Raw genomic sequence first — 14,311 nt, forward strand, 5'->3', positions numbered from 1 at the left:
AAGTGTATTCAAATAGGAAGAGAGAAAGTCAAATTGTGTCTGTTTGCAGATGACATGATTGTATATTTAGAAAACCCCATTGTCTCAGCCCCAAAACCTCTGAAGCTGAATTCATTTATTAGTTCTAACAGGTTTTATTTTTGTTGGTGGAGTCTTTAGAATTTTCTATATCTAAGATCATGTTATATGCAAACAGAAACGTTTTCACTTCTTTTTTTCCAGTTTCTTTCTTTCTCTTGCCAAATTGTTCTGGTTAGAACTTCCAGTACTATGTTAACTAGAAGTGGCAAGAATGTGCATCCTTGTCTTATTTCTGATCTTAGAAGGAAGATGATATGGTTTGGCTGTGTTCCCACCCGAATCTCAACTTGAATTGTATTTCCCAGAATTCCCACATGTTGTGGGAGGAACCCAGTGGGAGGTAATTTAATCATGGGGTCTGTCTTTCCAGTGCTATTCTCGTAATAGTGAATAAGTCTCACGAGACCTGACGGGTTTATCAGGGGTTTCAGCTTTTCTTCTTCCCCATTTTCTCTTGCCGCCACCATGTAAGAAGTACCTTTTACCTCCTGCCATAATTCTGAGGCCACCCCAGCGATGTGGAACTGTAAGTCCAATTAAATTACTGTTTCTTCCCAGTCTTGGGAATGTCTCCATCAGCAGTGTGAAAACGGACTAATACAAAAGCTTTCAACTTTTCACTGCTGAGTATGATATTAACTGTAGGCTTGTCATATGTGGGTGGTATTATGTTGAGATACTTTCTTTCTACACCTAATTTGTTGAGAACTTTTATCATGAAATGATATTGAATTTTGTCTAATGTTTTTCTGCATCTATTCAGATGATGACATATGGTTTTTGTTCTATATTCTGTAAATGTGATGTATTACATTTCTCAATTCATATATGTTAAACCATCCTTACTTCCCAGAGATAAATCCCACTTGATCATGGCATGTGATCCTTTAATGTGCTATTTAATTTGGTTTGCTAGTAATTTGTTGATAATTATTGCATTTATGTTCATTAAGGATATTGGCTTGTAATTTTCTTTTCTTGTAATATCCTTGTCTTGGTCTGTGGTTTTCTTTTTTTGTGGTCCCTTGTCTTCAATTCCTTTTTTTTTTTTTTTTTTGAGATGGAGTCTCGCTCTGTCACCCAGGCTGGAGTGCAGTGGTGCGATCTCAACTCACTGCAAGCTCCGCCTCCTGGGTTCACTCCATTCTCCTGCCTCAACTTCCTGAGTAGCTGGGACTATAGGCTCCCACCACCACACCCAGCTAATTTTTAGTAGAGAAGGGGTTTTACCGTGTTAGCCAGGATGGTCTCGATCTCCTGACCTCATGATTCACACACCTTGACCTTCCAAAGTGCTGGAATTACAGGCGTAAGCCACCGTGCCTGGCCCTCTTCAATTCTTTTTTAAAAAGTTTGAAAAAGATTAGCATACACTCTTCAAATGATTGGCAAGATTCACCAGTGATGACATATGGTCCTGAGCTTTGTTCACTGAATTTTTCAAAAAATTCCCAGTTCAATATCCTTATTCTTTATTTGTTTGTTTATATTTTTTAGTTCTCATAATTTAGTCTTTGTAGGATGTGCATTTCTAGGAATTTATCTAATCTGTCTGGGTTACTCAATTTTTTGGTTTATACTTACATATTCATGATATTATTTTGTGATTCTTTATATTTCTACGGCATTAGTTGTAATCTCTCATTTTCCATAGCTAATTTTATTTTGCTGCTTCTTTTCTTTTTTTTTCCTCAGGCTAAATGTCTCTCAATTTTTTTTTTTTATTTTTTAAAAAGGCAACTGAGTTTTTATCTTTTCTATTGCTTTTCTAGTCCATTTTATTTATTTCTGATGCTATCTTTATTTCCTTTCTTTTGCTAACATTGGGCTTAGTTTGTTCTTGTTTCTCGAGGTATAAAATTATGTTGTTTATTTTAGATCTATTTTCTTTCTTAATGTAGGCGTTCATTGCTATAATTTTTCTTCTTAGTATTGCTTTTGCTGTATGCCATTCATTAGTTTTGTATGCTGTTTTTTCTTCATTTATGTACAAATATTTCTTATTTCCCTTTTGATTTATTCTTTGACCAATTGGTTGTTTAAGAGTGTGTTGTTTAATTTCCACGTATTTTTTAGCTTTACATTTTCCTCCATTTATTGATTTCTAGTTTCATATCATTGCATTCTTTCTTCTGCTTGATCAAGTCTGCTATTGAAACTCTCTAGTGAATTTTTCTGTTCCACTATTGTATTCTTCACCTTTGATATTTTTGTTTAGCTTTTTATCTTTTCTATCTCTTCATTCTCATTTTGTTCAAGCATTGTTTTCTTCATTTTGTTTAGTTTTATATCAGTGGTCTCTTGTAACTCACTAACTTTCTTTAATACAGTTAATATGAATTCTTTGTCAAGTAATTTATGAATCTCTATTTCAGGATGGTTACTGAAGATTTATTTTATTCCTTTATTGTGGCATGTTTTCTTGATTCTTCACATTTCTTGAATGATTGTATTGGCGTCTGTGCATTTGAAGAATTTGTGCCTTTTACCAGTCTCTCAGACCAGTGTTAGTTGTAGAAGGATGGCTGCCCCTTTTCCTTTTTCCCTATCTGTTCCAGGAAACCGTCCACACTCTGCTGGCACTTCAGTGCTTGGTATGAGGTGAGAGAGAGACTGACTCCATGGGGGAATACATTGAAACACTGGGAACAAGGCACACTTTGTTTCTCTTCTTCCTTCCTGGAAACAAACAAAAACAAAAACAAAAAAACTTGATTCTGTGCCTTTTTCCAGTCTAGCAGAGCAGTGACAGGTGTAGAGGAATGTTCCTTCTCCTTTGCTCCTTGTTGTCTGAGGCACCCAGGTTTCATTGAACTTTTAGTGCACAGTATGAGGCAAAAACGGAAATAGGCCCCTTTAGGAGTGCACCAAAAAGCCAGGAGACCTCTCTCTTTCCCCGCTGTGGGAGAAGTCATGGGTCATTCCAAGCTCCTTGGATTTGAGCTTGCTAACTTGGAGAAGGGCATGATGTGCACAAAGTAAATTTGCTCTTCTTACCTGTATTGGCGCATTTTTTCTCTCAGCTTTTTGCTCATCTGGAATGCTTCCATTTATTAACTGGATTATGTATTTCTCATACCGGTGCTCTCATATGAATATTGTCGTTATATCAGTGTTTTGGTAGAGGGACAAGGGCTAGGACTTCTTACTAGATGATCTTTCTGATGTTACTCCTAATCAAGATACTGTTGGACAAGCACGGTGGCTCATACCCTTAATCCCAGCACTTTGGGAGGCCAAGGCGGGCAGATCACTTGTGGCCAGGAGTTTGAGACCAGCCTGGCCAGCATGGTGAAGCCCTGTCTCTACAAAAAATACAAAAACTAGCCAGGTGTGGTGGTGCACTTCTATAATCCCAGCTGCTTGGGAGGCGGAAGCACGAAAATTACTTGAAACTGGGAGGTGAACCAAGATAGCACCACTGCACCTCAGCCTGAATGACAGAGCAAGACCTTGTCCACACACACACACACACACATACACACACACACACACACACACACACACACACACGATATTGTTAATGTGCCTTATATCTCTGCAAAGTTGATGGAAAGTTGCAAACTTTACAAAGGGTTGAGGTTGATTAGCTAAGGGGTGATGACATAACTTTGGAAGTTTATGTGAAGACTAGTAGAAAGTAATCAAATGGCTTTGTTACAATGGCCATGGTTAGATGTTCACTCAAGCTTACCTATTATTTTCCTTTTAAACTAGTAGTAGGATTGGGAACATCTCACTGCATATATGTCAAACTATTTACTAAAAATATAGAATTTAGAAACTTTGTGATTGTTGCATACCATAGTGTTGGGATTATCTTGGCAGGTTAAAGTATGGAAAGATATATTTCTTCCTAAGGGCATAGTCAATGTTTATTTGTTTACATAGTTATTTACACAAGCTTCACAAGTAATTTTGCTGTAAGTGGTCAAATGACTCACATAGTTCATCTAGCATTCATTATTTCATGCTTTCATGACAAAGTGAATAACAGAACAGGACTTCTTCATTGCCAACATTAGATGTAGGGAGAAAACACATTCCTTTTAAATGTAGTAGTTCTTTTTTTTTCCCTAATGTGAAGAAGCCAAGCCTATGAAAAAGGATGTTAATTCCCTATCAATGGATGGTTCTGACCTTCCTTGCCATTTTCATAAATACATTATGGAAACACAAGCAAGCTTCAAATTCTGTTAAAGAAGTGTCTCTCTCTGTGTGTGTATGTGTGTATGTGTGTTTGTGAGTGTATAGTTGAATATTTACATACGTACATACAGATTACTCCTTATATGAAATTATTGGAAAAAGAAGTTTTTTGAATTTCAGATGTTTTTCAAGTTTGGAGATGTTTGCCTTATATTAACTGGTTAAGCATTCCAAATCCAAAAATGCAAGGTCTGAAATGCTCCACTGAACATTTCCTTTGAGTGTAATGCTGGTACTTAAAAAGTTCTCGATTTTGGAGCATTTCAGTAAGGGGCACAGCAAGTGCAAAGGCACTGAGGCTCAATGGAAGAGGGCACATTGAAGGAACTGAAAGGTGGGTAGAGAGCAGAAAACACATCTTGATGTGTATTGGTGAGAAACTTATCTACTTGAGATACACACACACACACACGTACATATATAATTGTTTTTGACACTTTAAGATTTATTGAAATATCTCCTTTGCTGCCCTCTCTGCTTTAGCTTCCTCTCTGTTTTACTATCATAATCAAAAATATTTCCTAATTTTTTTAGCAGAGGGTAGGGGGAGCTAACTGGGTCACATAGAATGGAACCCTAATACTTGCTTCAATTTAGACTTAAAATATGAATCTAAAACAATGTTTTATGAGCCCAGACAAAATATAAAGAAAAAATTTTATATTAAGAATTCAGAATTGTCAATCCTTTTGACTGTCTTTTGAGTAGATATGATTGGGTTTAGGCTGGTATGGTAAACAAACAAACAAACAAACAAACAAAAAACCCCCCAAAACCAAATAGTCCCTAGTAGTATAAAAGAACTTTTTGGAAAAATTGTGTGTGTTTTCCAGTATAATCAATGTTATTGGTTGAGGAAAGGAATGGCAGCACAAATTATGAGGTTCGTGAATGCTAACCTACAGGATGGTACTTTCTTCCCACTTTTCTTAATAAATTATAAAATTTAAAGTCATAGGCATTCCGGCTGTTTGCAGCCTCATAATAACCCTTACAGAAGAACCTAAACTAGTATCAGGTAATTATTTGTCATTCGAATCTAATACTTTTTCTCTATCGTGCCAGGTCATTTGATGTGTGCCAGTTGGTGGAAGGAAAATTATAAATACCATTGCCATCCGTCACTGCTGCAAATCACTGAAGTGGGATCCCTTTGCCTGTGTTTATCTAGCAACCAGTGTTGTGTTGCTAGTGTGAAGCTCACCCCACATGAACTCTTCAATCGTTTAGCAGGACCTTTCAGCTTCACCTTTAGGAGCAAGATCCAGTAAACATTTTAAACTCTCCCTGTATCTGTGAGAGTTCATGTAAAGAAAAGAGAGTAGACACATCCCAGATACAAAACTATCCAAGCCCGTTCCCTATTCTGCTCATCTAGCAAGGGCAATAGGCTTCTATGAATATTTACAAAAATTGTAAAATATGACATTGTGTATCAACATTATTTCCTGATTATCTATATAATAATAAATTGCAGATATTCTCTAGATATATTGCACTGTGTATAAACTTTTGTGCTGTTCTAGGATTAAATCATTCTAATCATCTCCTATTCTTTTCTTATAAGAGAGGACTTGTGCTTATAACTTAACTATATTACATACCTGCTCACATGCTTTTTAAATCAAGTTGCTCTCTTCCTTAAAGCCCTTCAGGGGTCCTCATTACTTACAGGATATAGTATAAAATCTGAATTTCTTAGCATGGTGTCAAGTCTCTTTATCTTACTTCTTTATGAGTATTGCTTCTATTTTCTATCTTTGTTTTAGGACAGTCTTCTTTTACTGTTTGCCTTTTCCATCCTTGTGAAGCTTTGCACCTAACCCCTTTATCATGCATTTAGAGAAGTATACATCAAATCTTTGTCACTTGTCATGAGCTGCCTTGAATTCTGGTGATTTTTAAAATGTGTGCGTGGCATGCCTGGAGAGACAGCAACACATCAATGTTTTTTTGTTTGTTTGTTTTGTTCTTTTGTATTCCTTGTGGTACCTTGCAGGCTAGAGGTAAGTGGTAAGTAACTCTTGGTAATCACAACAAAGATCAACATAATGGTTAGTAATTTTGTACACTTTACATGAATGCTGAGCAATAAATAGCAGGTCAACATCAGCCAACATTTCTTTTAATCTTTGTTTTTTGAGTAGTAGGCATCAGTTATATTAATATGCACATAATTATATTTAAGTGCATTTTATTTCAAATATTAATAGACCTGTAATGTATATATTTAAAATAACAAACCACCCTTGGTGTGGTACATATATTGGCCACATTGGTCACTAGATGGCACACCACAAGCTTCTGTGGGGCAGTTACACAAGCTGACCCATTATTTGAAGAAAGACTGCAAAGATTCAGAGCAATTTTCTTTGGGAAAAATGTCATCAGAGTGATAGTCAGTAAGTGTATTTCAAAGTAAAAATTATATTTATAATGCATACTTAAACTTTTATGACAGAGGTGAAGGCGAGCTCTAAAGAATTGTTTATTCAACAGCTAATTATTGTTTTAAAGAAACTAGGTCCTAGGTACTATGTCAGGCCCTGAGGAAGATAGCAAGATAATAAGACCTGGGCCCGACTGAAGTTTAGATAAGAGCATAAAATAAGAGATTAAGTCTCTGCTTTAACTTCCAAGTGGTGACCACCTAGATACCTACTGTGACACTGGAATGGGGATTTCTTCTGGAATGGAATCTCCGATTGAGAGGAATCCCAGCAAGGTCTCTTTTGCAATGCAATTTGTCTTTTTGAAGTCTAAATTACAGTTTAAACAACTGTATTAAATAACTATATTCCTGTGTTGCACAAATATAAGGAAAATCATTAATGATGGCTTAAGTTTCTGGCCTTTGTGTATTTATTTATTTTTTTACTTTTAATTTTTATGGATACATAATAGCTGCACATATTTATGGGGTACGTGGGATATTTTGATATAAGCATACTATGTGTAATGATCAAATCAGGGTAATTGGGATATCCATCACCCTAAACATTTATCATTTCTTTGTGTTAGGAACGTTCCAATGCCACTCTTTTAGTTATTTTGACATTGATAACTATAGTCACCCTATTGCGCTACCAAACACTAGACCTTATTCCTTCTATCTAACAGTATTTTTATAATCATTAACCAAAACTTCTTTATCCCCTCCTTCCCACTACCCTTCCCAGGCTCTGGTAACTATCATCTTATTCTCTATCTCCATGAGGTCAACCTTTTTAGCTCCAACATATAAGTGAGAACTTGCAATATTTGTCTTTCTGTGCTTGGCTTATTTCACTTAACATCAAGGCCGCAAGTTACATGTTGCAAATGACATGATTTCATTTTTATATGGCTGGATAATATTTCATTGTGCATATGTACCATATTTTCTTTATCCGTTCATCTGTTAATGAATACTGAAGTTGATTCCATATTGTGGCTATAGTGAAGAGTGCTGCAGTAAACATGAGAGTGCAGATGTCTCTTTCACATACGAATTTCCTTTGGGATATATAACTAGTAATGGGATTGCTGGATCATATGATATTTCTATTTTTAGTTTTTTGAGAAACCTCCATCCTGTTCTCCATAGTGGTTATATTAATTTACATTCCCATTGACAGTGTAGGAGAATTCCCTTTTCTCTACATCCTTACGAGCATCCTTTATTACTAGTCTTTCTGATAAAAGCCATTTAAACTGGGATGAGACATCTTGTAGCTTTGATTTGCATTACTTTGATGATTAGCAATGTTGAGCAATTTTTTTCATATAGCTGTTGGCCGTTTGTATGTCTTCTTTTAAAAAAATGTTTATTCACATCTTTTGCTAATTTTTAATCAGATTGAGGTTATTATTTTGTTTTTACTGTTGAGTTGTTTGAGCTTCTTATATATCCTGGTTATTAATCCCTTGTCATATCGGTAGTTTGCAGATATGTTCTCTCATTCTGTCTTCACTTAATTGATTGCTTCCTTTGCTGTGCAGAAGCTTTTCAGCTTGATGTAATCCCATTTGTTAATTTTTCTTTAGTTGCCCAAGCTTTTGAACTTGTATTGAAGAAATTTTTGTCCAGACCAATGTCATGGATCATTTCCCCCAATGTTTTCTTCTAGTAATTTTATAGTTTCAATTTTACATCTAAGTCTTGTAATCAAGTTGATTTGATTTTTGTACATGGCAAGAAGTAGGGGTCTCATTTCATTCTTCTGTATATGAATATCCAGTTTTTCCAGAATTATTTATTGAAAAGATTATCCTTCCCTTAATGTACATTCCTGGTGCCTTTGTTGAAAATAAGGTTTTAGTAAATGTGTAGACTTATTTTGGAGTTTTCTATTCAGTGCCATGGATCTATGTGTCTGTTTTTATGCTGGTATCATTGTTTTGGTTACTATAATTTTGTAGTATAATTTGAAGTCAGGTAATATAATACTTCCAGCTTTGTTCTTTTTGCTCAGGATTGTTTGGGCTATTCTGAAACTTATGTGATTCCATGTAAATTTTAAGATTTTTGTTTCTATTTTTGAAGAAGGTCACTGGTATTTTGATAAGGATTGCCTTGAATACCATTAGAATTGATAAACGAATTCAGTAAAGTTGCAAGATATAAAATCAACATACAAAAATCAGTAACATTTCCATATGCCAACAGTGAACAATCTGAAAAATAAGCCAAGAAAGTAAGCACATTTACAATAGCTACAAATAAAATAAAATACCTAGGAGTAAACTTAACCAGAGAAGTGAAAGATCTCTACAGTGAGAACTATAAAACATCGACAAAAGGAATTGAAGACACAAAACAATAGAAGTATATTCCACGTTAACGGATTGGAAAAATCAATATTGTTTGTATTCATATATATATGTGTGTGTATATATATCCAACTTATCTTGAAGTTGGAGCATGGCAGGAGACATGTGTTGCTTCACTGAACCCATATAAATATATATATATGCATATATATGTGTTGCTTCACTGAACCCCTATATATACATGCATATATATGTATGTATAGGCTTTTATAAAGTCAAGGAAATTTATTTCCTGAGGTCATGACACAGGAAGTCGAATCCTAGCCACTTCTCATAATGAAGAGGAGCTCTCATAATGAAGGTCAGAGTGCTGACTGACCTGCCAGGTGGACCATAAAGCTGCAGTCTGTGTTATCTTATTACAAAACGCTCAATTACCTTTGTTCAGTGTTAACATCGTGGAGTGCCCAGAGCCAAGTATCAGCAAGCAGATCCTGAGCATTCTCTGGATGCCAACCAGGCCCCAGAGAAGCAGTCACATACAGAGCCAGGCAATGCCAGGTTTCACTGTGAGACCTTGAGAAGCAGAGAGAGCGTCAATAATTTATAGAAAGTCCAGCTACTAGGTCAGATTGAGACAAACCATTGTGTGACGGGGTTTACATCAGCAGGCTGAAGATGTTTCTGGTTTTTTATTGTTATCATTTAGGGCTCCAAGAGAGGGTCTTGGGGGCCACCTGAGCCCTGAAATTGGGAAATTTCTCATAGCTGTTCATGTCAGGAGACTTCTTACTGCTGCTGGTGGTCCAGGGTGTGTCCCATTCCACAAAGCCTCTGGATGCACCCTGGACTCCTCATGCACTGGGGACTTCATGTATACCTGCAGCACGTTGCTGTCCACCACATCAGCCAGGTATTCCTCCTCTAGGTTGAGGACATGGTCAGTGGGTTTCTCCATGTTCTCTGGGAGCCTCATAATAGTGCCACAGTTGGGGTTGGGGCCTCCTCTCTGTGGGAAACAAATGTCAATCTTGAATTCATCCATGATTTTGGATCCATAATTTTTGCCGCAGGTACCAATGATGTGGGATGTCCAGTGGAACGTCCTCAGAAACCATCTGCTCAAGTTAATCCATAATAATCAATATAGTACCTTGCACAGCTTCTGTATTCTTTTTGTACTCTGTGATGGTAATTTGGTCCTGGGGATGTTTCCTCTCATCCTCAACAGGAAACTGGATGTTCATGTCATGCTCCAAGCAGATTTGGGTAATCACTGCCTCATCTGTCCCAATAATCTTGGGATGGCATTTGGAGTCTGCAATGACACTCCACTTAAAACTCGTTAAATCCCAGTCCTCCTGTCCTGCCTGCAGCTCTTTCATTTTTATATTATTAATTTTTCTGCTACAAGTAGACTTGGAGTAAATGTAGGATAAGGAAGACTCATTACTCACATCTTCTGATCAAGAAAGGACTTATCATGAAGTTGGAACACGATAGGAGACATGTGTTGCTTCACCGAACCCCAGTTCCAGGGATATATTTTCTTTCTTCTGGATCTGCTCCCTACTAACCTTAACACATCCCTTTACCTCCTTAAACTTTAATATCAACGTCTGACTAGAGGTTTGCTCTAGGCCTGCATCACAGTACTAGTGCCTTTATTTTCATTTGTGTCTTCATTTCTTCATCTTCATGATTTCTCCCTAGCTTAAAATTCTTTGGTAACCTTCCATGATTTTCAGGTTAAAAGTCTTCTACCCAGCTTGTCACACACAACCCTGCATAATCTTGTCATACACAACCCTGCATAATCTTGTCACATCAACTTTTCTAGATGGATGGCCTGTCACTTCCTCTTCTATATCTTGAATTACTATTTGCAGTGTCCCAAACAAATTATGCTTTTTTACACCTCTGTGTTGTTAGTTCTCTGCTCTCAACACCTTCCTTCCCCCCTACTCCTCATACATCTCACTAAATCCTTATTAGTCATTCATTCTCTGCTAGGGCATCATTTCCCAAGTGTCTTCCCTTGCCCCTATAGTTATAATTAGATTTCTTACTTCCACGTTTCCAAAGCATCCTGTACTTTTACATTCACTTACCATACTCTACTGAGAATGTGTTTTTGTTGTTGCTGATTCTAAATTTTTTAGTTACTCTCTTATTTTATCCATCATCATCTTAATCTATATGCTCTCAAGGTGAGTAACTGGGTCTTTTTAGTCTTTGTGTCACTGGGTCTTGTAAATTGCTTAATATGCAGGTCTTCAATAAATGTGTAACGAATGAATGAATGAATGAGATTTCTCTAGGCAACATTTGAAAATTATTTTGGAGAATGTTGGGGGATGGTGGACATATTAAGTAGGAAACTTTTCTAAATAGATTATATAGCAGAAAAAAGAAGACTACATTGATATTGAAAGAATTAGCTGAACCAAATAGTACATTGTTTACCTCCTCAAGAAGAAAGTAGGAGAAAAGATAAACACTTCACAGTGATCTGCAGTGTAGTTAAATATCAGTGAATGTAGATTCATGAGTCCAAAGCCATTGTGCAATATCATTGAAAGCTCACGTTTTTTTCGAACTGCAAGTACACAAGACTCCACAGTTCCCTGGGCAGGACTTTAACTATACATACTTTAGGTAATTAGCTTATAGGATAAAAATAACCCACAGAGTATCAAACCTGAAAACTAGTATACAAATGTATATTTGGATGTTTGCTGTGGTTGCTGTAGTATAACTTTGACATCTTTTCAGAAAGAAACATTTCCTTCCTTTACCCAATACTACATTCACAGAGGCAAATAATCCCAATATCGTCCTTCACACAATGAGTTATATACCTCTAGCCTCATGAATGGTGACCTCACACTGGGGCTACCTTGTGCAGGCTTTAGTACCTCTCAAGGTCCCCAGTCCCCTTAAATGAACGATTGCTGATGTTCACATGGGGTTCCTAGGTGAAAATACCCACTGTCTATTGCTTTTTCTCCAAAAGCTATTTAATCCTAATTTATTACTCATCTTGTTCCCTTTCCCCTCTTTGCAATCTCTTCGGGGTATCTGATTTACAGTTATTCCTAATAGTAATTGCTATAATATTATATTACAGAAAATTTAAAATCATTTAATGTTTTCCATTATAAATAACACATTTTAATAAAAAATGCAGGAATTCACATAAAGAAATTTAAAAATCGTTGTTCTTTTATTCTATATGACCATTAATATTTTAGTATATTTCCTCCCATGTATTTTTATACACACAGTTTTTTCAACCACAAAATATTTTTGTATACAGAATTTTCAGTAAACATTATAAGAAAAACTTTTTGTTTTGTGTTTTTATGAACTCTTGATAAAAACGCATCTGTTTCCCAATTTATTAACTCTATGTTACAGACATAAAGCTGTGTGTTCAATACACTGTTTTCTCTTCCTGGTACACAATAAGATACATTTTAGAGCTCCTGTTACAGTTAGGTTGGGACCTATGTGACTGAATTACAACCAATGGAATGTGGAAAAAGTGATGCAAACCTCTTTTAGGACTTATCCTTAGCAGTACTCTGTATGCTCCTTTAGCCTTTTGTTCTTTGTCCTTGAAAGCCACATATTCCAAATACTGTAGCTATTAATCTATGATAGAAGTCGTGTGGATTCCTCAGTTCCTGCTTGGAGAAAAGCTGACAAGAAGAGCCCTTCAACCCACATTGGATTGTGCCATTAGTTGTGTAAAGCCACTGAAATTTTGGTGTTATCTTTCACTAGGGCATAGTTTAGCCCATCCTGACTAGCATGCATATTGCTTCTTTTGGTAATTGCTTAAAATTTTTTTTTTGTTATTACAAATTACCGTATGTTAATATTTGCATTGAGTTTTGTTCTTTTCTATTTCAAATTATTTTTAGATGGATTTCTAAAGGTAAAAATTTTAATCAAAGGTTATAATGTTTACTACATATTTGTAATTTCTTTTTACCTATTTCTCTCACAGCATTATACATATTTATGTAATAATTGTGAACATGTCTCTTACTTCTATGAGACTGCAAGATGCTCAAAGGAAGAGCAGTACTTTATTCACTTTTGTATCTCCATTACCTAGCACAGTGTTTATAACCTAGTAGGCACTGAAGAACATTTGGAGAAAACATGAAGAAGTGGACATAGATTGTTAAATGACAACTATATTGTAATCATTCTCATGATTTTTGGCATTAGTAATGGCAAATTCTATCTCTAAAACTTAATATACATATCATTTTATTTTTACATATTTTTTGGCCCAATGTAGGCATTAACTTAAGGCTAATGCTTGACTACCGAACATCTAGGGAGGTAATGAAAGTGTGTCTGAAATTACAGATGAGGCAGTTCCTTTTTCCCATTGTTATTGTGCCTCTGATCTTAATTTTGGCTGTATCAGTATGTCCTATAAAGTTAGAGACTGTATTTATATAATGTAATATAAAAAGCAAAATGTTTTAGATGATTTGAATACATTTCTAAACAGTTGGGTTATATGGTTAATGCAGATCAATTATCTGGCATGTGGTCATAGGTATCCTAAATAAAGGATTTTTTCAATGGTTATATTAATCAATGTTAAAATTTCATTTGAATGGAGGAGTAATGTATTTTATATCTGTCACACTGTAATTATTCTATTGGTTTAGTAATAAAGTATATGCTTATTACATACATTTAGCCACATTATAGGTAAATTTATACTCTTTATGTTCTTTAGATTATATATATATTATATATATATATATATATGTGACAAACATCAATCACATTTTTATTTGCCTATAGACAGAGATTATATCTTGTCCCTGAGAAAAGACACATCTTCTACATAGATGGGAGGGAAGGACGTAGACAGGGGTATAGACAAAGATACTTGTCTAAGTATGTTTATGAGGAGGCCGTAAGATAGAATCCTAAATTAGTGTGCTCTATTTTCTCCATTTTCTTCCACGAGAGCGGGAGACCACATCTTTGCTGAGTCTTAATGAAATGGTGGCCATCCCATTTGCTGCCCTGTGATCCTTTCCTCCCTTCTCTGGGACCTTCTATCTTTTTGCTCTGGCGTTGCCAATGTTTGTCTTGCTAACAGTTTCTTTCATTCTGCCTGTAGACAAGTTCAAGCTCTTTCATAACTCCCTCCAAATATTCCTTCGACTGTCATCTTCTTTCTCACTGACACCCAATCATTCTTGTCATCGAAGTTTTTTAAAAGGAAATC

The 14,311-nt window shown here is 35.8% G+C and overlaps 1 long non-coding RNA gene across 1 annotated transcript in view; it reads left to right on the forward strand.

Moving 5' to 3' along the window:
• The first annotated feature begins 485 nt into the window (after positions 1-485).
• Positions 486-14,311, forward strand: part of LOC144337771 (uncharacterized) — an 81,005-nt gene continuing 67,179 nt past the window's right edge. Inside the window, exon 1 of the long non-coding RNA XR_013411270.1 lies at positions 486-607. This is a non-coding gene — a long non-coding RNA (uncharacterized LOC144337771). The remainder of the gene's footprint in view (positions 608-14,311) is intronic.

The sequence above is a fragment of the Macaca mulatta genome, chromosome 1 (assembly GCF_049350105.2).
Source record: "Macaca mulatta isolate MMU2019108-1 chromosome 1, T2T-MMU8v2.0, whole genome shotgun sequence".
In the NCBI taxonomy this organism is placed as follows: domain Eukaryota; kingdom Metazoa; phylum Chordata; class Mammalia; order Primates; family Cercopithecidae; genus Macaca; species Macaca mulatta.